The sequence below is a fragment of the Protopterus annectens genome, chromosome 9.part0 (assembly GCF_019279795.1).
Source record: "Protopterus annectens isolate FY-2018-M chromosome 9.part0, PAN1.0, whole genome shotgun sequence".
Taxonomy (NCBI): Eukaryota; Metazoa; Chordata; order Ceratodontiformes; family Protopteridae; genus Protopterus; species Protopterus annectens.
In genome coordinates this window covers 1,732,986,850-1,733,012,954 of record NC_056743.1, presented here as the reverse complement: position 1 = coordinate 1,733,012,954, position 26,105 = coordinate 1,732,986,850, and positions in this window count along the sequence as shown.

The window sequence follows — 26,105 nt, the reverse complement described above, 5'->3', positions numbered from 1 at the left end:
GGTGTCACCAGTGACCCCTGACTAGTTCTTGGGAGGTTTAAGGCATGGATACTGGCTCCCTTTACAAACAGTATTACAACAAATGTATTTTTCAAAAAAATGTAAATTATATTAATTTCTAATTATACAGTAAATTTATTAGTTTCAAATGTTATACAAGGCAGTAACATATATGCCTTTCAATCATTCTGTAATTGCGCTAAAGACTGCAAATCTGTGAGCAGAAATTACATTAACAGAATGCAGTTCATTATTATAGCAATAACCCATGCCTGGGTGTGGGTAATGTGGGATTTACCCACGGTTGGCGTGGTTTCGCCCTCGGGACCAAACAAAGACAACCATGGGTAAATCCCACATTACCCACACCCAGAAGTGGGTTATTGCTATTATACTATGACATTATTTAAGAAAAGAAATCATTACTTTTCTTAAATAATGGCATTGTATAATGCCTCTTTGCTGCCCTTTCGCAGCTGTCTGGTATCCGTGGCAGTTCTGATGTAATGCGCATGCCTACGCAGTACATCAGAGCTGTGGCCAAAAGCAACGGAGAAAGCAAGATCTCCGTTGCTTTTTACTGTTTCGCTGTGTTAAATGGGTTTAACATAGCGAGACAGCTTTAAAATCAGCAACGGAGATCTCCATTGCTTATTTTAAAGCTGTCTCGCTATGTTAAACCCATTTAACATAGCGAGACAGGTTTAAAAAAAAAGCAACAGAGAAAGCAAGATCTCCGTTGCTTTTTACACACTGTGTCGCTATGTTAAAGGAGTTTAACATAGCGAGACAGCTTTAAAAAAAGCAATGGAGATCTCCGTTGCTTTTTTTAAACCTGTGTCGCTATGTTAAACTCTTTTAACATAGCGAGACAGTGTTTTAAAAAAAGACTTATACTAATGGAAAAAGTCCGGGTGACCGGACCTTTTTCCATTAGTATAAGTCGATTTACAACGTGCACGCTGGCCAATCAGCGTGCACGTTTTGGAATATTAATGGGGGGTCATGGTACAATTCTGCTTTGGTCTCAGCAGGCTCCAACATTCTTAACAGCTGTCAAACTGCGGAAAAAAGTTAATCTATAGTAACAGTTCCATGGAAAAGACATAACTTGTCTTTACTGTAAAAAGTAATTATAAATCTGATAGACCAGGAACAGGGCATTTATCTCAAGATCCACGGTGGTGGTGCTGCGGTAGCGTTCTCGCCTCATAGTAACACAATGTCCGGTTTGGCGCTCAGCTAGAGCGTCTTCTGCATGGAGACCTGCGTGAATGGGCGTTCCTTCGTTGAAGATTGTGTGTCAGGGCTGGCACACTCGGTATGTAAAAATCAAATGCCAGTCATTAGCGGACTGGAGTTCTGCTGTGGCGGCCCCTAACCGGGAAAAGCCAAAAGACACAACAACAATTCGTGTTAACATTTCATATGGCCATTAAGACAATGATTCCCACAAATGATTTACATGAAATTCTTGCTGTTGAAAGGCATGCGGGTGGGATGTTTTACAAGTAAAACGCCACTGAATGAGAAAGCGTCTAATCACTGTTTTCAAGGTCATAATCTGTGGTGTATTGTTGATATCTTTTCAGGGCTTTTCATATATTAGAAACATTGTGATAATCGTAGCATAGGAGGTGTATTAAAATAGCTCCATCAAACATACAATTCAGTTAAAATGCAAATAAAATTGATTTGTGACAAAGAGAGGCTGTATAAGTTTCTTGCCTCAGCAGATATTAAAGTCTTTGGGATATATTTATTACATATTTTTCATGGTTCCCACCAACATGTGATGGGATTCTGGGAACAGCTAAGTAGACCTATGTAACTCACCTGAATGGTTTTGGATATCATTTGTTTTCTTGGTTATGACACTTGCCTTGCTTTAGAATGATTTACTGCTTCATATTAACTTGGGAAGTAAATCTGTCCCTTCTTGGTCCTGGATGTAGTTAGTTAGGGATGTTAGAAAACTCTGCAGGCATGAGATGCGCTGCATTTTGATATAGATACTTTTTTCTACAAATTCATGTTTTTGCTACTTACTGCTACTTGTTAGTTTGACTTCACATGGGCTTAGCTCCACCTGTAGCATCACTATATACAAATCCAATAGCTTCATCTTAACAGATGTTACAGAAGCAGTAGCCTCCCTCTTTTTATTTATGTCTTTTTTTCATGTAATCATACATATATTTAAAAACAAATCCCCGTCTTGCAGTATGCAATGATTATGTTTCTGTTATAAACTTGAATGTAATTTGTAGAGATTCCATCATTTTCCCAGCAGAGGACACAAGAACAGAAGGTAAGAAATTAAAAGTAGCCTGCTCCTTCATACACATTGATTCTGCTGCCACAACAGCTAATGTCTGCCTATAATTTCCTCCTATTTTGAATGCCTTTTCCATATTATAATGTTGAAACATATATAAAAAATGTACATTTTTGTATTTTTTTTAGTATCAGTTTCCTTTTTGTATCATGGTTCTCACTGCAAGAACAGATACTTTTAATGCAGGACAGTTTTCAGTACATAATTAGCATTGTATGAAGAAAAATTATCAAACAGTTATAAAAATGTCACTTAAAATTGGAAGGAGGAAGCAGAAGATGATGAAGAGAACAGAGCTTTGGGGGCAAACTTTTGTCTGACTGAAATTATTATGAGAGAAGGAAGTGTATGGATGAGATAAGATAGCAGCATCTGCATGAGGCCTAGCCACATGAAAAATGCAAACACACTGTATCTTGTGTCTTCCCTCATGTGGTTTTGTAAGCAGTCCTGCATTTTAATCTATCTACTTTTAATTAATTTAATTCATTTTGATGACTTTTTTTAACAGTACAAATAGGAAGGAAATGGGTTTACTTAAAATAATTCTCTTAATACAGACAAGTAATTCTACACCCCCAAAAAAAAATGGCAGTACAAAACAGGCCTCTGATGAACGTGGCCAGCTGAAATAATTGAACAGTTCATAAGTGGGATTCATGAACAGTCCCTAATGACATAACAGAAAGCTTTCTAAGGTGTACCTGATCCACCAAGAAAGGTATGAAATAGCAGAGCATGCATATGTGATATTACAGCCAGGTCTAACCATCAGAATGTATTGTTTGCCATATCATAAGATGTGAAATGTAACATGGCACTGCTGGTCTAGTACCAGTCCTCACTACTAGGAACTGTCATCTGTGGTACTTATTCCGCATCGCATAACTGGCTGCAAAATAATCCAGCCTCCATTCACAGTCTGTCTGAAACAGGCGTATTCCTTCCAATGCTGTCTTGAACATAATATTCCTGTGGCGAAGGAAGAAGCAGTCCACAAGAAATGCAACTAACCCAGAATTTCCACTCAAGATATATAGCAGAAGCAAGAAAGAAATTTTTAGAAAGAAAAACACTTGCATCAGAAAAAAATGTTAAAAGACACATAATAAGTTAAGTTTCTTAATACAAAAGATCAGAACAAAATAAAACCTATTTAAGGAAGCAATGGGCAGCTGAAAAAATGACAAGACTGCATTGCAAGAAAAAGAGCAAAAAATAGGAGTTATTAAAAGTTATTTGCAAAAAGGTAATTGACTTTAATTATTGGCTTATCTACTGGTGCCATTATCTGGTTAGCAAATATATATCAGACTGGGATGGGATGGTTGAAACCCTGGCTACTTTGCTAAGGTTAGTCTGCATTGCTCTCCTTATTGCTTCAATATCTGGACTAAGACTTTTTCTTCACCCATAATGCAATTTTTAGTAAAGGTAAGTCTCCTTAAATTACCCACATAGCCAACCACAACCAAACCATATAAAAGTAGCACTACTGAATACTAGAAGCCAAAACAAAACGTTGCAATCCTTACAGACATTTCTAGCTCTTGAAAATATATACGTCTAGTTACTGAAACATGGATTTGTAAGAGCAAGTGAACACCTGCAAAGTAAAGTTTTAATGCCTACCACTCCATCATACCCAATGCTGAATTGGATGTTGTAGCCAGTGGAAGGTGTACCTCTGCTTCTAAGAAACCTTTCCACCTCGAAGCTTGTAAAGCAGGACAGTGATCTACAACTCCCACATTCTTCTTACAGTAAGCAAAATTCTGTACCATATAGTATGCAACTACCTTATCCCTATGAAACCAGCAGATCAAGAGACATATCATTAACTGAGGAGCCTACACCATCACAAACAAGTATGCAAAGAGACTCCTGGAGTTCACCAATGCCAGCTCTTTGGACCAAATAGTCTAAATCCTAATGAGAGGGTCAAAAATATTAGATGTGGTCCTCCCATAGGTTTAGTATCATAATGACGAGTAAAAGTTAGACAAAAATGGGAATGTCGAACAGCAGTTGGATGATTCCCATTTTGTATAACCTGCAGATGTGAGTGTTCAGATTCGTGAATGCCACAGTGCATTTGCACACCTATCTTTGGCATTCTGAATACAGATCGCAGTACAGTGGGGATCGGGAAATTACCCTTTTCCCCACTGTAGTGCGATCTCTGAGCTGGGATATATTATTTGCAGTGGGTGTGGGACCCCCCTGCAAACAGATGGCATTATGTCGTGTGCTGCAGTGACTTGCTTAGAGAATGTCAAAAGTGTGAATTTGACTTTGTTGGCATGTGCACTTTGATATTCTGTCTAACTGATATGCTGAACTTTGCACAACTGATTCGACAATGTGGACGGATTTTGTTGTGTTTTTCAACAATTTATTAGCAAACCCCTCCCATATAAAGCTCCCCATGCTCAGACACCACTGTTATAAACATTACTGGTCAAAACTAACCATTGTCCATCATGCAGTAGTATTTACTCTAGTTGTGAGATCTGAGTCACCTTGAAATATCATAATCTTCAGAGACTTCTCCTAGGCAAATATACACCAGCTAACTGATGACCTGATGAAATTCAAACACCCTCTTCACCTACATGATCCTACTTCACACGCTGCAGTTTTTACAGATAAATTCTATAGCTACCTCCAAACCAGAGCTGAGGTCTTGGGACCCATAGGACATAAATATAGTGTGAAATTTAAGAGCAAACTAATTTGGAGGAACCCCAATATCAACTTCCTCACCAATATAACTAAAACTACACTTGCCACTACTTACCTCCTTCTCTCACAACTTTATGATGCTGTCATCCTTACGAACCTCCAGGCATCACAAAAAGCAAAATGTGAACAATGCTATAATAAAGTGGCTGTATTTGCAGAAAATACTCCTTTTGGAACCCACTGTATAGAATTAAAAAGCCTGCATTATCCCATCAACTAACATATATGTTCATAGGTAGATACTAGTCTATTGGCCCAAGGGCCTATGTAAGCCTAGCCAGCAAGGATCCATAGCTTACACCACCCAAGAAAGTTATTTTCCTGTGCCACTGTCCAGCAGAGACACAGAAGTGATTCCCGGGGTGTATTTCCTATTTCCCATCCACTCATCGATATTTTTCTTGAAGAGTGCTAATGAAGAACTTTGCTTGACATAGATGGGTAGCTTGTTCCAGAGTATAGGAAGTCTCTGGGACAGGAATCTATCCATCCAGCGTGTTCAGTTTATTGTGGTGACAAGGTTTAGGTCCCTAGAGCATGTAGCTCGGAGAGACTGGGATTTCTTTAGATGTAGCATGTCCAACAGCTCTGGGTTTGACATAGCTTTATATGTTAAGCGAGATCATCTTGGAGTAGGCGAAATATTATGGAGTAAAGCTGGAGTTTTTTGAGGTGGTCAGTGTAGGGCATTTGTTTGAGGCCAGTAATCCTCTTTGTGAGGTACTTCTGTGGTCTTTCCAGCTGCTGCAGATGTCTTGTGAGGTACATTTCAAAAGGGGCATTGTACTCTATAATGGGTCTAATGAGTGATGAGTAGAGGGGAACAATGACCTCTTTTTTCCTGGATGAGAACCCTTTTATGATGAGGTGTGCCATATAGAAGGACTTCCTGACTACTGTGGCGATGTGACTATCAAAGGAGAGACTACTGTCCACCTGGGTCCCAAGGTCTCTTATCACAACTTCCTGCCACCTATAAAATTATCCAGCATCCATCTGCTTGTCCAGCACTAAATACCATTCTGCACAACTATGTTCCCACTTGGTCATTACGATCCAGTGTCCAAAACCTCCTTGCCATCTACAAGCCTATCATATCTGCTGAGCATGGTCTGTACTCATACTATGTTGCTAAGGCCTGGAACTCCTTATCTGTATCCATCTTGCCAATACCCATCTCTAGTCCTTTAAAACCATTTTGAAAGTCTTCCTAGCCAAAATCTGTCTCTGCTCTTACTCAGTCCCAAGATAAACTATATCCCTAAATATGAGCAAGTACCTGTTCATATCTTATACCTCCTTAGTTCTCCTACTTCATTCACTTCCTTACTTTGATTAATTTCTCTCCCCTGACTTTCTATCTAAACACATCATAACCTTGTTTTTTTTTCTCTCACGTCATATTGCAATTCCTGTTTGTATTATACTAACTTACCTTAAGTTTCTGTAAAATGGCTCAAATTTCTTTAAATATTAAATCATCACAAAAGTTGTATCTATTGCTAATCAGTGCTGTCACATTAACATAAACTATAGATGGATTTATATTATTTTTGAAGATTGTAAAATTATTCTTCTTAAAATGCTTTTGTAATACTTTGGAGCTTCTGGCCTCCAATATAGATGAACACCTACACAGTCAAACCTTCCTGGTAATCAATTGTCAATAAAATAAATACAAATAATTAAAGTAACAAACTATACAATAAGAGGAAGAAACTCCTAGCCTATAAAAGCAAACACACCCCCATCTGCTAGAGAATACCTCAAAATAATCATCAGAGAACTTAGAAACAAAATCAAAGTCTATATGAGCAAGTATGACTTGTGACTTGCCACCCATATGAAGGATCAGCTTTATCAGGATCCTGAGAACTAATAACCAGTGGTACACTGAGCTAATACAAAATAATATCATATGATCAACTGCAGAAGGCAGTGGACTAATTCAGCTCACACTTTACCCCATTGTGCCCCAAATTACTCATGGTATATAAGTATGCCTATGACACCCCCAATTACTTACCACCAAGACCTAAGTGCTCTCTCCAAGTCTAAAAACACTGGATCCATGTGTCCTAATAATGTGCCAGGTTGTTGCCTTGTCATCACCAGTCACTGCCTGGCTGAATCCTTATTACATCTATTCAGTCTCAGTCTCTCCACTAGATTCATGACAGAGATATGGATAATTAGTGCAGTCATACCACTCCATAAAGATTGGCCCACAATTGTCTTGGGCAGCTATACACCTTATAGCCTCACCCATTTATTTGTAAGGCAATGGAGTACATTATTATGAACTTCATAAAAAAGATATAGGCATTCTTTGAATTATAGACGCTAACCAATTTGGGTTTGTTAAAAGCAGATACTGCCTCTTAACCCTAGTGAACGTTTGTGAAAAAGTCACTAAGGCATTAGACTCAGATAAGTTGGATCACACAGCATACCTGGACTTGGCCAAAGCCTTGAATACTGTTACATACTCAGGCATTATTGATGAATTAATCCAATTACATGTAGATCCCTATGTTACCTAGTGGATAGAACTCTTTTAGTGTTGCAGACACAGTCTCAACTAAAACATTACTAGTGGTTTCCCTCAGGAATCAGTCTAAAGAACAAGCCTCTTTGGTATCTTCTCTAACATAAAAACAGGCAATACCAGTCTGTGGTTAATTACTACAAACGTGTTAATATCATAAATACCTGCAGATGACCTATGTATTCTCCAGAGGAGTACAACTCATACTAACAAGTGGTGCTTGGATCATGGCCAAAAATGAAATGCCAAAACATGCAACACTGTGCCCTTTGGCAAACATGAGCACTCCTGTTCTTATTACATATGTGACATTTCCCTAAATATCAAATTTGTCTTTAGGGACTTGAGCACCTTGTTTGGCAACGAACTACCCTTTGACAGCCATGTAACCAATATTGTGGGGGGGGGTCCTTTTATATATCAGACTTATTCATAACAGCATGTCTTCTAGATCCTAGAGAGGCATTGTCCCTCCTTGTCTTCTTCTTTGACCAATAACAGAATATAATGGCCCCTTGGTATGTACTTGGCTAAGCATATAATCCAGTTTGATAGACTATAGTATTTTTTTACCAAAAAACAAAGACATGTCTTGCTTGAGTTACTCTGACCTCCTTAAATCTCTCTCACTCTTTTCCATTTACTACAAGCTATTGAGATGTGATCTCTGCCTTGCCTGCTGAGACATGACATATTTGACTTGTATAACCTTCTATACATCCACAAAACTAATACCACCCTAAACACCTTCTCAAGAGACCTAAACGACCAGTGAAACATAAATATGACCTGTTGGAAGAACCAATGTCTTTTGTAGAGAATACTTCTTTTAAGGAATGTATTCTCTTTAGATGTAATGCATCCATTACTGAATAGAGAGCTGGAAGTATATCCCAAGTCAGGCCCCTCTAGGAAAGGGGCCAAAAACAAATCAGTGTCTGGTATTAATTCATGTCTTGATAAATTGGTGGGGTCAATGACTGGGGTACAAATGGTCCACTGGATTAAAAGCCTAGTAGGAACCTATGGCCCTATGCAGCACTGTGTCATGTGGCAGTGGACTTAGGACAATAAAGGATATCTGATATGGTGCAATATTTAAGCAAAGAAGAAAGCCATTCTAGGTGATATGACCAATGCAGCTTTAAAAATATATGACAATAAATACAAAGACATCCAGACATGGTAAATTTTACAAAGGCAAGAATACGAGCACAAAATTAGAATTTCATGAAAAATGTTTAGTGATGTGTAAAATAAACAATAGAAACTGAAGTTATAAACCAACGGAGAACAGAGGGATTTGGTGTGGAGACTACAATACAAGCAATATCATAATATGATGGGTCAATGAATCCCAGAAGGTGGTGTCGCCATCAGCATGGTTTGTTCTTGGAGAAAATGCAATTTACGGTGCAGTTTTGGAAACTTCTTTAAGAGACTTGCTTGAAAGTCCAGTTAGTTTTGCACAGCAATGGAAATAGCAGTAAACGGAAAATAAAAAGGATGCTCCCAGGGAAGAAAATAATGATCTAAGCAAAGACATGTTTGATTTAATAGAAATGGGTGGACATTTGGATAGATGAAGGAAACAGACTACAGAAAGCGAATAAGGTACAAAATGTTAGAAGACTGGTAAAACAGATAAACACTGTAATTTGGACTAATAACTCAGACTTGTCATAAAACAGAAGTAAACAGTGGGGCAGATTCAAGGAACCCTATACTGTCCACTAACACTGTTTGCGCATTGTAAAGCAATGCACATATGATAGCACATGATTTTGGACTCAGTAAGCAGCTGTACATGCTTTGTAGAGTAGTACAAACATAGTAAACACCATGGTGTGCTAATTACAGCATAAACAGCTAAATTGTATGCTAATCAACTAATCCAAGATGGAGGAGCTATTCAACAAGCTATAAAGCAACCATGTTGACTCAGTGCTGGTTTTTCCTGTGAATTCCAAAACCTATTGGAATACAGCCACAGAAAGGAGTCTACACAGAAAGAATGTTAGGGGCTACTGTTGATTTAATTTATGCGTATGTGCAACAGGCTGACGTCTATGCAGCTGCTGCTAATAAACCACGACCAAAAAGAAGATTTTTTAGACCCCATTTAAATTATCACAATCTGCATGAGATGGAAATTGTCAAACACTACAGGGTGGAAAGAGGCATACTATAGGAACTTTGCAACCTCTGTCATACCTATCTCAGACCAAGGGCAAACCAAGGGGAACCAGTTCTGTCATACTTATCTCAGACCAAGGGAAAATCAAGGGGAACCAATACTGGAGGAGACAAAGATAGTGTAGCACTTAGACGTTTAGCTACAGGAACCTTTCAGAGACCAAAAGGGGACATGGTGGAGGTGTCACAGGCATCAAAATTCAGGATCCTCCATCAATTCCTCAATGCTATGCTTCAACATGCCAGTGACTGCATATATTTTCCCTGTACACCTGAGGACAAAGGCACAAATATGCAGGATTTCCATCCTGTAGCACACTACCCTGAAGTAATGGGTGCCATCGACTATACACATATAGAAATCAAGACACCACATGGGAAACAGGGAAGGGTGTACATAACTAGAGGGCTTCCACTTCATTAACTGCCAAGTCATGTGTAACTCTAAGGGAATCATCTTGAATGTGTGTGCTGGCAACCCAGGCAGTTGCCATGGCTTACATATCTGGCACAACTCCCAACTGCATGAGATATTTACTGGGGTGATATCCCACATGGTCATTTACTGCAGGATGCAGGTTATGCATTGGAACCATGGCTGATAACACCCATCAGAAATACATGCACACACCAACTGAAGAACGCTATAATGAGGCACACACTCAAACCAGAAATATCACAAAGAGAGTGTTTGGACTGCTGAAGTCGTGTTGTACATAGGTATGCTTTGCTGTTGTTCTTTCCCTTATTTAGGATCCAGCCTTGCTTTGTGTGTGACTGTGCTATTTTAAAAGCACATACATCCTTTTTTTATATATTTGAATATATTGAAAGTTTTTTGTTTCTCCAGTGGGAAAAGGATCCCTGCCCCCAAAACAACAAGCAAATTATATTTACTACCAAGCAAAGAAATAAAACATCAGTAAACTATTATAGGTGATATCAAAGAAACTGTCTCAAAAACATGTGCACACACTTACCACAGAACATTTAATTTTTATGCAATTGCTAGTCACCTCTACCTGTGGCCAGCACTCCCTTAGTGGTATCTTTGGGTCATCCTAGATGACAATATAGGTTATTTACATTTCACTGAGGTAACACTGAGAAGAGTATAAAGAGAAATGATTGTAAAATTAACAGTTGAGCTGAACATGAATAAGGCTGCACATCTGAGAGAGTATAATGCCCTGACAAAAATGCCTATGCCATCAGTAAACTTCTAAGAAGTGCATACAGATAAAAGTATCATTTGTTAATGCATATATAAAAATATTTTTCTAAGTGACATCTGAACTTATCCAGTATATAACTGAAAAATGCAATTATAGCTTATCAAAATCAATCGTCTTCTGTACAGATAAATCCAAAGTAATAGCAATCTTCTTCTGTTATCCACATAAACAAATCTCCTCATCTTCAGGTTGTCTAGCTACATAGTTCCCTTCTTATAGTGTAGATTCATGCCTGTGAGCATGGTGAATATGCAAATGAGGTGTGATATCATTAGAATAGCTAAATCCCAAATTATTGGCTCTGTATAGTAGATCTAAACATAGTACAGGGACTCCCTCAATATTTATTGCTATTGAATTACAACTGTGAATGATTACTGGTAGGGAGACGCAAAAAACAACAGCAATTCAGACTCCCTTACCTCCAGTGGGTTTGTTAGCCAAGTTAAACTTACAAAGTGTAGAAGTAATTGCATCAAGGTTTTAAATGTAAATAAGTAGCACACATTTTAGAGTGTTTGTTCAGTAACATCCAACATCCCTGCAGTAGTTGAAAATTGGATATTATTGCCATTTAATATTCTCACATGTTTTAAGGACAATAACACAAAATGCTTTACAGACTGCATGTCTCAGGTTACTTGTCAAATAAGAGAAGAATGAGCAACATACACAAAGATAAGACAGAGCTGCATTTCTGCAAGCAATAGTCATAAATGGGTGTGTGATCACTTTGCACTATATCTGAAATGTATACATGTACAAGCAACTCAGAAGTGTTCTGAAATTTATACATGTACAAGCAACTCAGAAGTGTACAAGTGACATATGTCTTGTTAGTACCATGAATGATCTTGAATTTGTTTGTATATGCAATGATTTTCATTCACTGCTGCAAAGCTGTTTCTGTGGCAAAGAGGAATAAGACACCTTTACCATGTTTAAAGGCTCATTGTTGTGAGAGTTCAAATCTGGAGTTGTATAAAATATTTCACGTGCTAACATATATTTTGTAACGTAGTTTATTTTATACATGTTATTTATTTATTTTTAAATGCCTGTATTTGCAAGATTTGTGTCTTAGTACAAACACATGAAACTCATAAGCACAATAATAAATGTCATGTAATGTACTTCTTTGATAACCAATGCAAAACTACACCTGTGAATCACTTGTGTGGGCAGCACATCTGCTGAATACATTGATCCACACAGCATATACTATCTGTATATCAGTGTTCATTCCCTCCTTTTTCTTTTATGGATGAAACCTAATAAACACTACTCACAAGGCTAAAACAAGTTTAGAATTGCTTGTCTTGTTCATGCAGTGCTTACCATCATGCAAATTTGGATAAATGGCCCACAAATAAAGCAGATAGAGCACTTGCTTAGAGGATGCAAACATTCCCAATTTCAACACAGATCCAAATGTCATTTAACAGTTTTGCTGGAAGCAGGTATAAGTATAGGGCTGTAATACAGTTGGTCCAGAATTATAATACAGGAAATTCCAAATAATTTTACTGTTGTTCCATTTCACTTTATGTTGCATGTCACATAAAAAATGCTAAACATAATTATAAATAACAATAACAACCAATACGTATAGCAATGGAGCTCATGTGAATTGTATGTATGACTGAGGTTATATAGGCAACAATGTTTCTATAATTATAATTGTGCTATCTGTCTTTGGATGGCCTTTAATCTTCAATAATACTCATACACACATGAATGTACTAACCAGGAACTTCTCAATTTGTCATGTGTACTTATATATAATTCATAACTATGTTTGAGAATCACTTCTTCTGTGGCAAAGATAGAAAATCACAGCTTTGGAAAAAAATGTTTTGTCTCTTATGTATAAACTTGATTCCTGCATTGTAAAAATTAGTTTTATCAGTGTATAAAGCCAAACCAAAAAAAGTGTCAAGTAATGAAATTTATGCCCGCAGTACATGTCTACAAAGTTAAAACACCTAATAGTTCTAGCAGAAAACAACCGTCAAACTAATGCTAAGTGTCAGATTCACCTTCCAGTTTCTAAAACTACTTTCCTCTCTGATGGCACTGTTGCTCTCTATTTCAAATTGTGCAAACATAGCATTATTGTTCAGGTTTCTGAACTACCAGTAAATGCGATAATAGACATTGGCGGGAAATCATTATTAGCTATTGCTATTCTCTCTGGTTGGACATGTCTGGTGGTAGAAGGGAAGGTGACTAATTTAAGGCACAGAGATTGACTGTTGTGGAATCCAGAATCTGCACTGGACTCCTTGTAAAGCACCACAACCAAAGGCTTTTGCTGGGGGGGGGGGGCTATACTGGGTCCAAGTACAAGTCAAAGGCTTGGAATAGTCTGGCCAAGGCTGTATCCAATGTGAGTGACATTTCATGCACTGGAGAACAGTGTAGACATCAATTTAATGACCTGAAAAGGCACAAGAGGAATTCAATCAACCAGTGGCTGGATGAGCTCAGGACTGGCAACATCTCACAGCTGTGTAAGTATAGTAATACAGAGAATTTATAGTAGATAGAAATCTACATATAGACAAGACTGGTATGCATAACACTCTTCTCTTGTTCTTTTCTTTTTATTCCACAGCCAATGCTAAGATCACTGTGAATAGGGAGGCCCATGCTGAGCACCTAGAGAAACTGAGGGAAGCAAGGGTTATGTATGAAGAACAAGAGAAGTATTACTGGTAGCTTTTAAATTAAACATTTATTTTCTTTACAACTGTAGCAAAGTAATCATGTATATCCTAAATGTAAAAGCAAGCATGCATGATTCAGTTTGTAGCACAAACCAACTATAGGAGTGAAGTTTAAGAATGTAGTTAAACTTTGTGGGTTCAAATGCCACAAGTAACAAGTTTAAAATAGTACAATCTTTTAAAAATATTACATAAATTAATTTTTACAAAAGTGGCATAAATATCCTGCTGTTAACTTAATCTGCATAACTGGACCAAGCATATGTCAATATCTGCACATTGCAAGGATTACTTTGAGCAGTCCTTACTTATAGTGTGTAGGTGTTAAGAAATATACTTAAATGTAAAAGTTCAGATAAAATACTTTTATCATAGTGATAATGCATTGTATGCCACATATGATGGTACTAATTTTATCTCCCTTTTTTCCTCTCACCCTAACCCTTATCTCCTTTTCTTTATGTGTTGTCAAAACATTTCCATATAATCAATCTCTGACAAAATCACAAAATGCTTTACAGGACAGGAGGGTACAGTGGCTCAGACTGCTCCCTTTCCACCTGCTTCTGGCACTGACACCCAGCACATCTAGGACCCAACCAAACAATATTACCACTGCTGCCTCTACACTACCTGTGCCTTTCTTTCTTTACAGTCCCAGGAGATGCTTCAGTATATTACATTTGCAAGTATTAGTGTTTCTTCTCAAATACTTGAAATGCAGCTATAGATAATTATAACCACTACCATAACCAAAATAAAGGAAAATTCAGATGGAGGTTTCATATAGGGAAGGTTTCATATAGTTAAACAAAGTAGAGCTCCTGACATAATTATACAAAAACACCTGCATTCAACTTTTTCACTAAGTATAAATATTTTGTGTCTCACAAAATGGCTGTTGTATGGCATTAATAACATGGGGGCATGCTGAAGCCCATAAGGATTATTTGTGCAGCTTTCAAGCTGCCCAACATATTCCTAGAGGCTGGACACAGATATAAAACATTAGGATCCTTGTAGTAACACAGAAGTGGAAGGCTGCAGGCTACATGGGGTCAATAGCTGGAAAGTTATGCTGACCAAAAAAACACACAGACTTCTGTTACCAAGGGTGTAGCTAGGCAATCACCATCTATGCCATTGGGATGGGGATCAGCTCAGGTATGGTCAAAAGGTCATCCAATCAGTCATTTCTCTCACTAAACCCACTTAAGTTCTGGCAATGCATTTTCATCACTATCCACTTACTTGAGAGAAAAAGAAAGTTCAAAAAGTCTGGCATGTCCAAAATGTATCTCTTGTAAAGTAGGAGTGAGTAATGGCTGAGCTTTTTAGCACACTACAAGTAAAGAGATGAATTTATTTATTTTATTTTTTATTTAACAGTTGTTTACTGGGAAAGTCTGACTTGGAACAACTGATCAGGCCAATTTTCAGTGGAAGCCCTGGCAGAAATGCTCCAGAAGCATGTCTTTGTAATGCGGAAGGAAATTAGCACACCCAGATGGATGACATGCATAACATTTTGAAATGGAGTTTCAAAAAAAAGACAATCTAATTTTGAGCCTTAACAGCCAAACTCATTTGACAAGGTACATTCTAAATTATTACCTAGGACTGTATCAAACAAAATTAGTTTTTTACACAAGAGAAAATATCCTTCTTGGTCATAATAAATTTAAGCAGTTTTGCGACTATACAGCCACTAGCTGACCGTCTATTCAATGATACCTCTCAAATGTATTATTGAATGATGCAGACAGTTTCTATTAGGCAATAACTTTTACTTAAGGCATACATAATGTTCTTTTTTATAATTATTCATTTTTATTTACCTCCTGGAGCCAGAGATCAATTTTCTCATCCCAGGACTAGGAATGCGGACCGGACTTTACAGTACTGCAGTTTGCAAAAATACCTGGGGCTTGGCTTGGCATTTGGCAGAACATAAATTAATCTTAAACTGTAAACACAGCTCCACTCACTCACTGCTGCCTGGCCTGCTGTGCTGCCCTGCTATATTCCAAATTTCCCGATCCAAACAGGTGCCTGCTAATGTATTTAAACATAGTCCCAGTGTCTCTGATAGGCTGGCTGTTCGATGCATGCAGTGTGATGACATCAGCCACAACTTGTAAAAATAAATAAAGAAAACATTGGGAATTAAAGAAGTCACTTGGGAATTCGTGGCACCCTCTTAGTTTGCCCTCAAAACTAGAAAATATCGAGGAATTTGGTACAGTTGAGAATTATGTATGGTCTGACCAAGACCCCATAGAGTGGAACCACTGGTTCTATACATCTGGAATCTATGCCTCTGAGGATACACTGCAACATTCTATTTGCTACTAATACGACCATCTCATTCTGCTTCTAGGAGTTTAATCCAGGAGTGGTCAACACTCCAAATCCTTTCCCTTTTCTGTTGCCATCACTTACACTGCACCAGCTGATATGTTACACCAGAGATATTGTCAACCAATTTGAGTATTATGTATTTGTTTACAGTCATTCTCAATTTTCCCACTTGTTCTGTCTTTTAAAATCCTTTGCAAGTTTCTTCTTCCAATCCTCCATTACTTTCCTATCTTTATATCACTGACAAAAATGTTGATCCTTTTATCTGTTCCCTCAGATATGACTTAGATAAGCACAACAAATAATAGTGAATCCAGGGCAGACCTTTGTGGTACAATTTTGGTCACTTCCCTTGCTCTGGACATTGGCCTTCTTACCACAACTGTCTGTATCCTACCAAATAGACATGCCCAGTTCCTTGGACCTGGTCTTGCCTCCCAGCCTCTCATTTTTCCCATCAGCCTTCTGTATCAAAGGTTTTCATAATGTCCAGCTAGACCTGATCACATTTGACTGGCAACTTATTCTAGCATTAAACCCATGATGGGTGCTGTCTTGTAGAGTACTGTAGTGTAAAAATGGTATAAGCCTTCCTTCAGGACTTTTTTCATTATTTTTATGTGTTTTTAAATCAGTGCCTGGCAATCATTAATTCTCCCACTATTGATATTGAACCCATTCATTACCCAGTACTGGACATCCCCATATGGAGATGAGGAGATGATTTGTGGCTTTGCTGGCATTCTGACAATGTCAGCATTTAACTTAAGGCCCTAATCTTGTCTCTGGTGGCTGACATAGTAAACCACACCACTATGGGGCACCCCCCCCCACCATGTGCACAAGTGCATGTGCATGTTTAAACACACATGCTAATGAGGACTACTGTCACTAATTTAGGATTATCAACTCCAAGACCTTAATTCTGATCTTTCAGTCTCATGCAAGACCTTGCTTGTATGATGGCGATCTGCCAAGAGAAATGACTACTCTTTCTTCCCAAAATGGAGGACCATATCTCTCAACCTCTTAGTGCAAGAAATCTGGACAAAACCTAACAAAATGGGGGGACAAAGGCCCAAAAATAGGGGCAGACTTTATATATTGCTCTTATAAATTTATAAAGTTGCTAGAGTAACAGGGTTTATCTTGACATACATTTTCTGAAGGATTTGAAGTCTGAAACACAAATGTATGTAATTATTTGGTGACTTTAATCCTCAGATCATCCCATTGATTTGCCAGAAAACCACAAATTTTATGAGGAACAGATGAGAAATATGAGCAAAAATCTGGACATTTTTTGAAATCTGGGCAGTTGAGAGGTATATAAAGGAGCCAGTATTGTGTGCATTCCCATCCTCCTTGTCTGGCTTCCCCAGCAATTGAGCTGCTATTCAAATTCAGGTCACCTGCTTGTAGTCTTCATTTTACCTCTCTACATCCCTCAGCCAGACAAATTTCCTCCTTGACATTCTCTCACTGCAGTTAATTTAATCCTGCAGTTCCCTGGGCTTTCTTTACTCTTCTTTGTGCACTGGTACCATAACATCCACTCTTCAGTCCACTGACTCTTCTGCACTAGTTTTATCTGTAAAGAACTCCATTCGGGGGTCTGTCAAACACACTTAAAAGAGTTCTGAGGACACGGGGAGGCAGCCTATCTACTCCTTGTACTTTATCCTCCCTCACACTTACCAGAGTTCTGAGGACACTGGGGCAGCCCATCTGCTCCTTGTACTTTATCCTCCCTAACACTAAACAGTTCACTCACAGCCTCCTCTGTCTTGATTTCGATGCCCGTTCACCATTCTCCTTATGTACTGCCTCCCTGTCAGCATGGTATATTCTCTTGTGCACTGCTTCCTTCCCAGCATGACATCCTCTCTTGTTCATTTCCTTCCTCCCAGGATGACATATTCCCTTGTGCACTGCCTCCTTCCAATTATGGCATCCTCCATTGCATACTGTTTCCACCTCAGCATGACAATCCTCCCTTGTGCACTACCTCCCTCCTCACGACATTCTCTCTTGTATGATGCCTCCCTCCCTCTCACCATGACAATCCTCCCTTGTGCAATTCTTCCCTCCCAACATGACATCCTCCCTTGTGACCTGCCTCCCTCCCCACATAATGTCCTTCTTTGTCTACTGCCTCCTTCCCCACATGACATCCTCTTTTGTGCACTGCCTCCCTCCCCACGATATCCTCTCTTGAACACTATCCTCCCTTGGCTGGCCAGCATTATTAGCAAGCACAGATTCATGATTCTTGTATGGCTGATGGTTAACTGCTCACCATTCCTCTGAACCTCTTAGCACAAAAAATCTGGACAAAACCTAAATTAATGGTGGGACAAAGTCTCAAAAATAGGGACAGATTTTAAACACTGCTTTTATAAACTTAAGAAACTTGCTAGAATAACAAGATTTTTGTTAGCATGCAAAGTCTGAAACTCAAATATATGTCATTATTTAGTGCCACAGATCCACAAATATTATGAGGAACCACCCAAAAATTTGAAACAAAAATCTGGACATTCTGTGAAACTGTGGGCAGATGAGAAGTATGCTGCTCACACAGAAGTTTTTGCTGCTTGCTCAGAAGCCTTTTCAACACAGAACTGGTCGGACTAAGCATCATGTTTTGTATACTATCCTAATTAGTGTGTGTGTGTGTGTGTGTGTGTGTGTGTGTGTGTGTGTGTGTGTGTGTGTGTGTGTGTGTGTGTGTGTGTATGTGTGTGTGTATACCTTCTGTGAAGGTTGGGCAGTGGGCTGGCAACTTGACAACATAAAAACCCTACTGCCATTCAATCTGCAGACCAAAGATCCATTGTGGCAACCCCTAATGGGAGAAGGAAAGACATTACTTTAGAGAGGTAATATGTTTTCTTTGTTTTGCCTCTCTTGCTGACATGTCATTTACTAATGGCAGCTAAAGAGTGTAATTACAAGAAATAACTGTGGAATAGTCAGTCTCTGTGGGAGCGAAAACAAGCACCCACGAGTATATAAGAAAAGAAAAAAAAATACCACATAACATGATGTTTGGTAGCTACTGATTACTAAGGTTTGTGACAGACAGAAAGAATGTTATCCAATTCAGCACTATGACAGAAAAAGTTTTCTGAAGTCATAGATAAGAGCAAAATAATTCTAGAGAAGTTAAGCATGAGGTTGTGAGCTGAGTGGTGGCAGGCAGAGGTGGGCAGAAAAATGGTTCACTTGGCTGAAAGTGGAAAACAATAACAGAATCCAGTTGATACACATGTACTACAGTGCTATCACAATATCACAGTTTCAGAGTCACATACAAAATAGGTGGACAGACAGAAACTGTAAGCAAGAAAATGGTTGGACTGGACTGGGGAGGAGTAGAGCAAGCTGAACAAAGTGTGGAGCTTTTCACAGTCTCCCTACAGTCACATGGGTATTACTAAGGTATTCTGATTTTCCCATCCCATAAAGAAGAACATGCATACTGTTGTTTTACACAGAAACAGCATTTATTATCGATCTAAGCAATTTTCTTTGTTTATAATATAGTAATTAATTAATTAATTATTATAGCCTCATACATCATTCTCCTACATAAAGGTGGCTCATCAACAGATTTCAAAAACTATCAGCCAATTGCAATATTGTCACCACTATCTAAAATTATAGAAAGAATAATTCACAAGCAGGTTACTGACTATCTACTTAGTAACAAACTCCTAACAAATACCCAGCATGGTTTTAGACCATTCCATAGAACAACAACCCCAGTAATGTAATTTACTAACACTGTCAACTATTACAGGAACAACAATAACTATGTCTCTTCTATCTTCCCAGACTTGTCAAAAGCCTTTGATATATTCTCACATATTAAACTACTAAATGTCCTCTCTGATCTAAATTTTGTAGTTCCACCCTTGCCTGGTTCCAAGATTACCTCATTGGACTCCAGCAAGCAGTCTCATGGCAACAGACTCTTATCACCCCTATTACCAGTAACCCTAGGAGTACATCAATGTTCTATCTAAGACCCACTGCTGTTCTCTATATTTACAAATAACCTTCACCTATCAAGCCCTCATGCTTTGCTCATCCAAAATGCAGACCACCCAACAGTGATTTGTTCTGTACCCACTCTACTAGAACTTCAGAATCTAACACAAAAAGCCTTTCATGAAGTTGAGTCCTGGCTCACAAAGGCTCATTTAATCTTAAACACACAAAAAAAAACAAACTTATGATCTTCTATCCCAATAAAGCTGCCCTCCCCTCTTAACACTTTTTAACATTGCCCCACTTAACAACACCATTATAACCCCATCCCCCCACACTAAACTTTTTGGAATAGAAATTGACTGTAAACTTACATTTGATATTCACATGTCCCAGATGGTAAAAAAAGTACATCAAAAACTTGGTACCCTATACAGGAACAGGCACTTCTTCACCAAAATTACCAAAATTGCCATTGCCCAAACCCACTTAATCTCAGCCTTACTGTATGCAGTTCCCATTCTCACTATTCTTAAGAAATCTGAATTACAAAAACTTGAAACCTGTTACAATAAAATTGTAAGATATGCCATGAATTTACCGGCTAGATCACACCACTGCCTTGCACTCAAGCAACTCAACTGGTTAGAACTCCCCCAACTCCTACACTACATACAACTAACTATGGCCCATAAAATCCTCCCAGATCATGAACAAATACCAGCCCTACAAACACCACTTCAACCTTATGCCACCAACCAGACTAGTGCAATCCACCAACAAACACCACATAACTATATATCCAAACGTCAAGCAGGTGACTCCCTCTTTGCAAACTACATAGCGAATATCTGCAAAGAACTGCCAGCAAACATTACCTCCACAGCATCCCTAGCTCTATTCAAAACAAGCATAAAAAACACCTCCTTAGCAAATGGCTGTGCCCTTGCTCTACCCCTGACTAACAGCTACTTATCAGTCTCTACAGCCACCTCTCCAACTTTACTCAAGACTATTTCTACAGTCTAACCTCCATGCCTTTCTTGCCTCACACCATCCATTGTATACCCTAGCTGTTACTTACCTAGAAATAATGCTCTGTATTAACATATATGATATATATTAATACCTCTGTTTACTCAGTGTACCCAATTATATACTTACAAATTATGAATGTACCCTTCTAACTCTGGCCTCTTCATTATTTTATACATTATGCGGTTATTTACTTTGTAAATATGGATTGCTCATTGGAAACCTGAATGCATACTAGTATATATGAATGTTCTATTTGCTTATACTATAATGTTAAACCTATCTCTCTGAGTGACTAACTTCCTTATGTATGTATAAAATTCTTCTAGTTTTCTAATGTCCTCATCTATGTATAACATTAGATTATGTATCATATTGCACACTATTCTTCTTAACCCCTGTAGACGTGTATATGTTACAATTTTGTTTTTTATATTTTTTGTTCTACCTGGAGCTTTTCTCCCTGGCCCTCTGCTGAAAAGGGACATGTCCAGTCAGACATTCCTGATAAAATAAATAAATAAATAATTGCATTCTTGAAGTCGATGTTGCTAAAACAGGTATTTACTTAAAAGAACATTCTTACTTCTGCATGGGTTTAGTCTTCTACAATAAATGAATTCAAACCTGTTTCTTGATGCATGAAAGCAAACATTCATTTCTTTTTCGTTGGTTTTGCAGCAAGGAAAATCATTCTTTAGAGGTTAGCGCCAAATCATCTTAGCATGACAGTAAGAGTGCTTGAAGTTGTCTGGGTTTCTTTTTTCTTTTCCCTTTTTTCTGTTTTTTTATGCATTGAACCCACTGACTGGCAGACAGAATGTGGTTATCATCCTCTGCACTGACTTTATCCCTTTCTCTGCTGCTTGACCTGTCTTATTGAAAGCAGCACTTCCAGCAATAAATAAGAATGTTCCTTTGTTCTGATAATATTGGCTCTTTTTCAGACAGCTTGTCTTGTTAGGTTTCGCCTGTCTGTGTGAAGGATAAGTTAGCTTTACTTATTCTGCCTAGTTCACTGAGTTTTCTTTCTTATTTTCTTTCTTTTTTTATTTATTTATGTTTCTTTAAGTACTTACTGCAGCCACTTAACTGATTCTTTGTTGAGTTCTCATTTTCAGATTCGCTGATTCTTTCTGTAGTTTAGCCATTAACTCTTAACCAAACCATGAGCTTTCATACATATATTGATAATAATTTGGGTACAAAATCACATTGTCTGTTTTTTCCTACAGGACCTGCCATTGACAAAGGAATTCTTCTTGTTCAACTAGAATATGACCTTCCTTTAATAGTGGCTGCTTCCAATAGAATTACAAAGGTTTTATAGATCAACTCACCTAGGCAAGAGCATCAATTACTAAATTATCAATAATTTGTAAATAACAAATAACATACCTCTTTCTGTGTTTTTTATTTTAATCCTTTACAGTTAGAAATATTCTCACCGCTAGCTGTAAATCTCCTTCTACAACCTTAGACCACAAATACACTCAGGTCCATTTCTGGGCTAATTTGTGACGGGCATGGCTGTGTCTATGGATTTATTGGATGATTGTACATTTCCCCATATCTCTGACTACTGGAGCTACACATCGGGATATGTTCTCACTGAGGTATTTTCCAGCAATAGCAGACTTCTCAAAGGATACTATTATGCATTTCTTGGTACTGAATTTCAAAGTGTGGTTCTGTCACCAGTTGTTTGTCTAAGGCCACCTTTCTTGGAGGATATTAGGGTTTCGGGGAGATTCTATAACTACATCTAGTTTGCAATCATCTGCAGACTTGATCAGCCTATAACAGTGGCCATAACTTCAGAGAAATAGATGTTAAAAAAGGATCAGACCAACTACAGGTCCTTGTGGGATTCCACTACTAACCATCCTCTTTGTTGAGGTGGACTCCTCTATCCTAACCTCTTGGGTACTACCTGAGAGCCATCCAGCTATCCAGTGGGTGACACAGTGGTTTATACCTAATTCCATGAGTTTGTCTACAATGCCCAAGTGATGTGTTATATCAAATGCCTTACTCAGATCAAGGTAGGTTGTATGAACCATTTTGCCCTCATCCATTGCCTTGGTAATTTTCTTGAAAAAGTCTACCAGGTTGAGTAGGCATGATCTGTCCTTGATGAAATAAATCTGAGTTGTATATGGATATCCTGGACTTGATCCTGCATTCCACACCTACCCATTGGGACAAAGTGCTGGAAGAATTGGCACACACTGTGGGTGAGATGCAAAAATCCCTAGCAGTGTTAAGTGTTAAATCAAGGACAATTTCAAAGATACTGTGTCCAATGGTGTCGTGAAACGTAATGAGCATGAGTTTTCTGCTGGAATGAACACAACAGTGGTAAGAGGTCCAGTCAGAGAGGTGAATACCAACTCTTGTCCTTGTAGTGATGCTAAAAAACTGTTAAATGTTAGTTTTCACCCTTTTTCTAGTAATAGAGCACAACCAGAGTTATAGAACATTAGGAATAATGTTTCCAACGTACTGCAAAAGTTGGAAAAGGGTCTGAAAAGGTTTCCTGCAGTTCATGTTGAGAATAAATATTTTGAACACTGCATCAAGCTGGCAATAGTTCTGAAAGGCTTAAGGTTTTTCAAGATGCCCAATGGAACTAGTGTTGACAGGCTATTTTATAAAGAACTAGTCAGCTTTTTTGACAATGCGGGTATTGAATTTCTAAAGTTGTTGGCTAAAAACAACACTACAATGCTTCAGCAGTTAAAAGAAGATCTAATTGAGACTGGTAGAGTAGTTAACCAACAACTCATGAACTGTGCTGATTTAGTATTTGACTATGACCAAGTGTTGGTAACTGTTAATAATTTTGAGAAAGCAATGATCTAGCGTAAAATTAGGAAAATAAATCGTGACCTCGCAGTCTAAGAAGCAGGTGGTAATAAATAAATCCGTTCCTCATTTCCAAAACGAGGTAGGCATTAAAGACAACAATTCACACAGTAGGGGATTGGTTCATGAACATTATGGGAATGAGAACGTTATTTCAAATGTAACTGGGACTTTAAATGTGGCAAAAACTCAAAGAGGAAGTGATGACAACCAGCATCCTGCAACGGAAAGAGTTAGTAGTTTAGTGACAGAATTGGTGGTGGATGAGGATAGTGCGAAAAAACCATCAATGTCTAATAACTTTAATCATAGTAAAAAACAAAATCGAGGTAATACTCCTTTTTTCTCGGGGGGCCACCAGAACAAAGTGAACTGGAATCAGAGCAGAAGCAATGGGTATTACACCTGGAGATGGGGGAGGAGCAGGAGGAGGAAACAGTGGCTGGTTGTTGCCCGGTAAGCCCCATGGTTTCTCAAATCTGTGTGTACAACTTGTCTGATTTCCAGGTATCTGAAGAGCTCATTAAGGTACTGCAATTGGGGTTTAATTTACAACCAAGCAAAAGAGCAAGTGTTTCCAGGGCATTAATAGAATTAAAACAGTAAAGATGCAAACTGAATTTAAAATACATTCTGAATGATGTTGTTTTAAAAATGTATTAAGTAAACCTTCTAGTTTTAATCCAGGTCTTTTGCACACAATAAAAGTGTTTGAAATGCATTGTGAACATGACATTAAAAAACATTTAAAAGAAAAGAATGAATTTGTTTACTACAATTTAAATTGCAGCAAAAAGAAAACTTTAAATTAGGTGGACAATAGAGGAGATCTGCATTATATGAAAACTGACAAAGGGGGAGGGATTGTTATAAAGAATGTAAAGGACTACAACAAGGCCATTGCTAGCATGTTAGAAAATGTAGAAGAATATAAGAGTGTTAGCAAACATGACATTTTGAAAAGTCATGGGTACATTTACAATGTTTTATATGATTTGCTGATGAATGGGGAGATCAACAATGATTTGTTTGAATTTTTGTATGTTGAAATAGGTGTTCTGTTTGGTATACCAAAATTATACAAAGGTAAAACACCCCCCCCCCCCTTCTGACCAATCATTTCAGCTGCTGGAAATAGTACTGAGTGTATTTCTTTGTATTTAGATTACAATTACAGTCCTTTAGTACAAGCATTGCCTACATATTCATTTGACTCTTGGGACTTTTTGAACCAAATAAGATTATTAATAGAAGATAAATGTTTTATCGGAAAAAAAAAGTTTTTTCATGTTTATTGTTGATGCAGTTTCATTTTTCAGAAGTATTCCAAAAGAGAAGGGCATGGAATTTGTTAGATGCCTTTTAGGAAAATATACTATCTTCAAAGCCGACAACATCATAACCCTCATGTCACTTTTGGAACTGGTATTAGAAAGTAATTATTTTGTGTATAATAATCATTTTTATAAACAATTAAAAGGGGTGGCTATGGGGGCAATGGTAGGGCCAACCTATGCAAATTTAGTTTTGGGTTGGTGGGATAAGGACATTTTACCCCTGTCACCCCTATTTGATAAAATTGTTTTTTTTTTATCGAAGATTTGTAGATGATCTGCTTTTTATTGTGGAGAAAGAGGGATTTGACATCAACAGTTTTTTGGGGATTTTTTAAATCAAAGCACTGACTTTTTGAAATTCACTGTAGGTGAAAAAGGTTTACAAGTTTGTTTTTTGGCTGCTGATCTGAGATGGGATGACAATACTTTAATTAGTCATATACACAGAAAAAATACTTTTTGCAATAGTTACATTCATTTTAAAAGTAACTACTCAATTTTTATGAAAAAGAACATCCCACATGGACAATTCATATGCTTCTCGCACGACAGTAAATGACAATGATTTTCGAGCTGAATTGGAATTTATTCACGGGTTGTTCCTGGAGAGGGGATATCCAACTGAACTTTTGGACAGGTCTAAGCAGGAAATTATTTCCAAATGGAAAATTGTATTTCCCCCATTCTGCTTAAGCGGTTTATGAGTAAAAAGCAAAA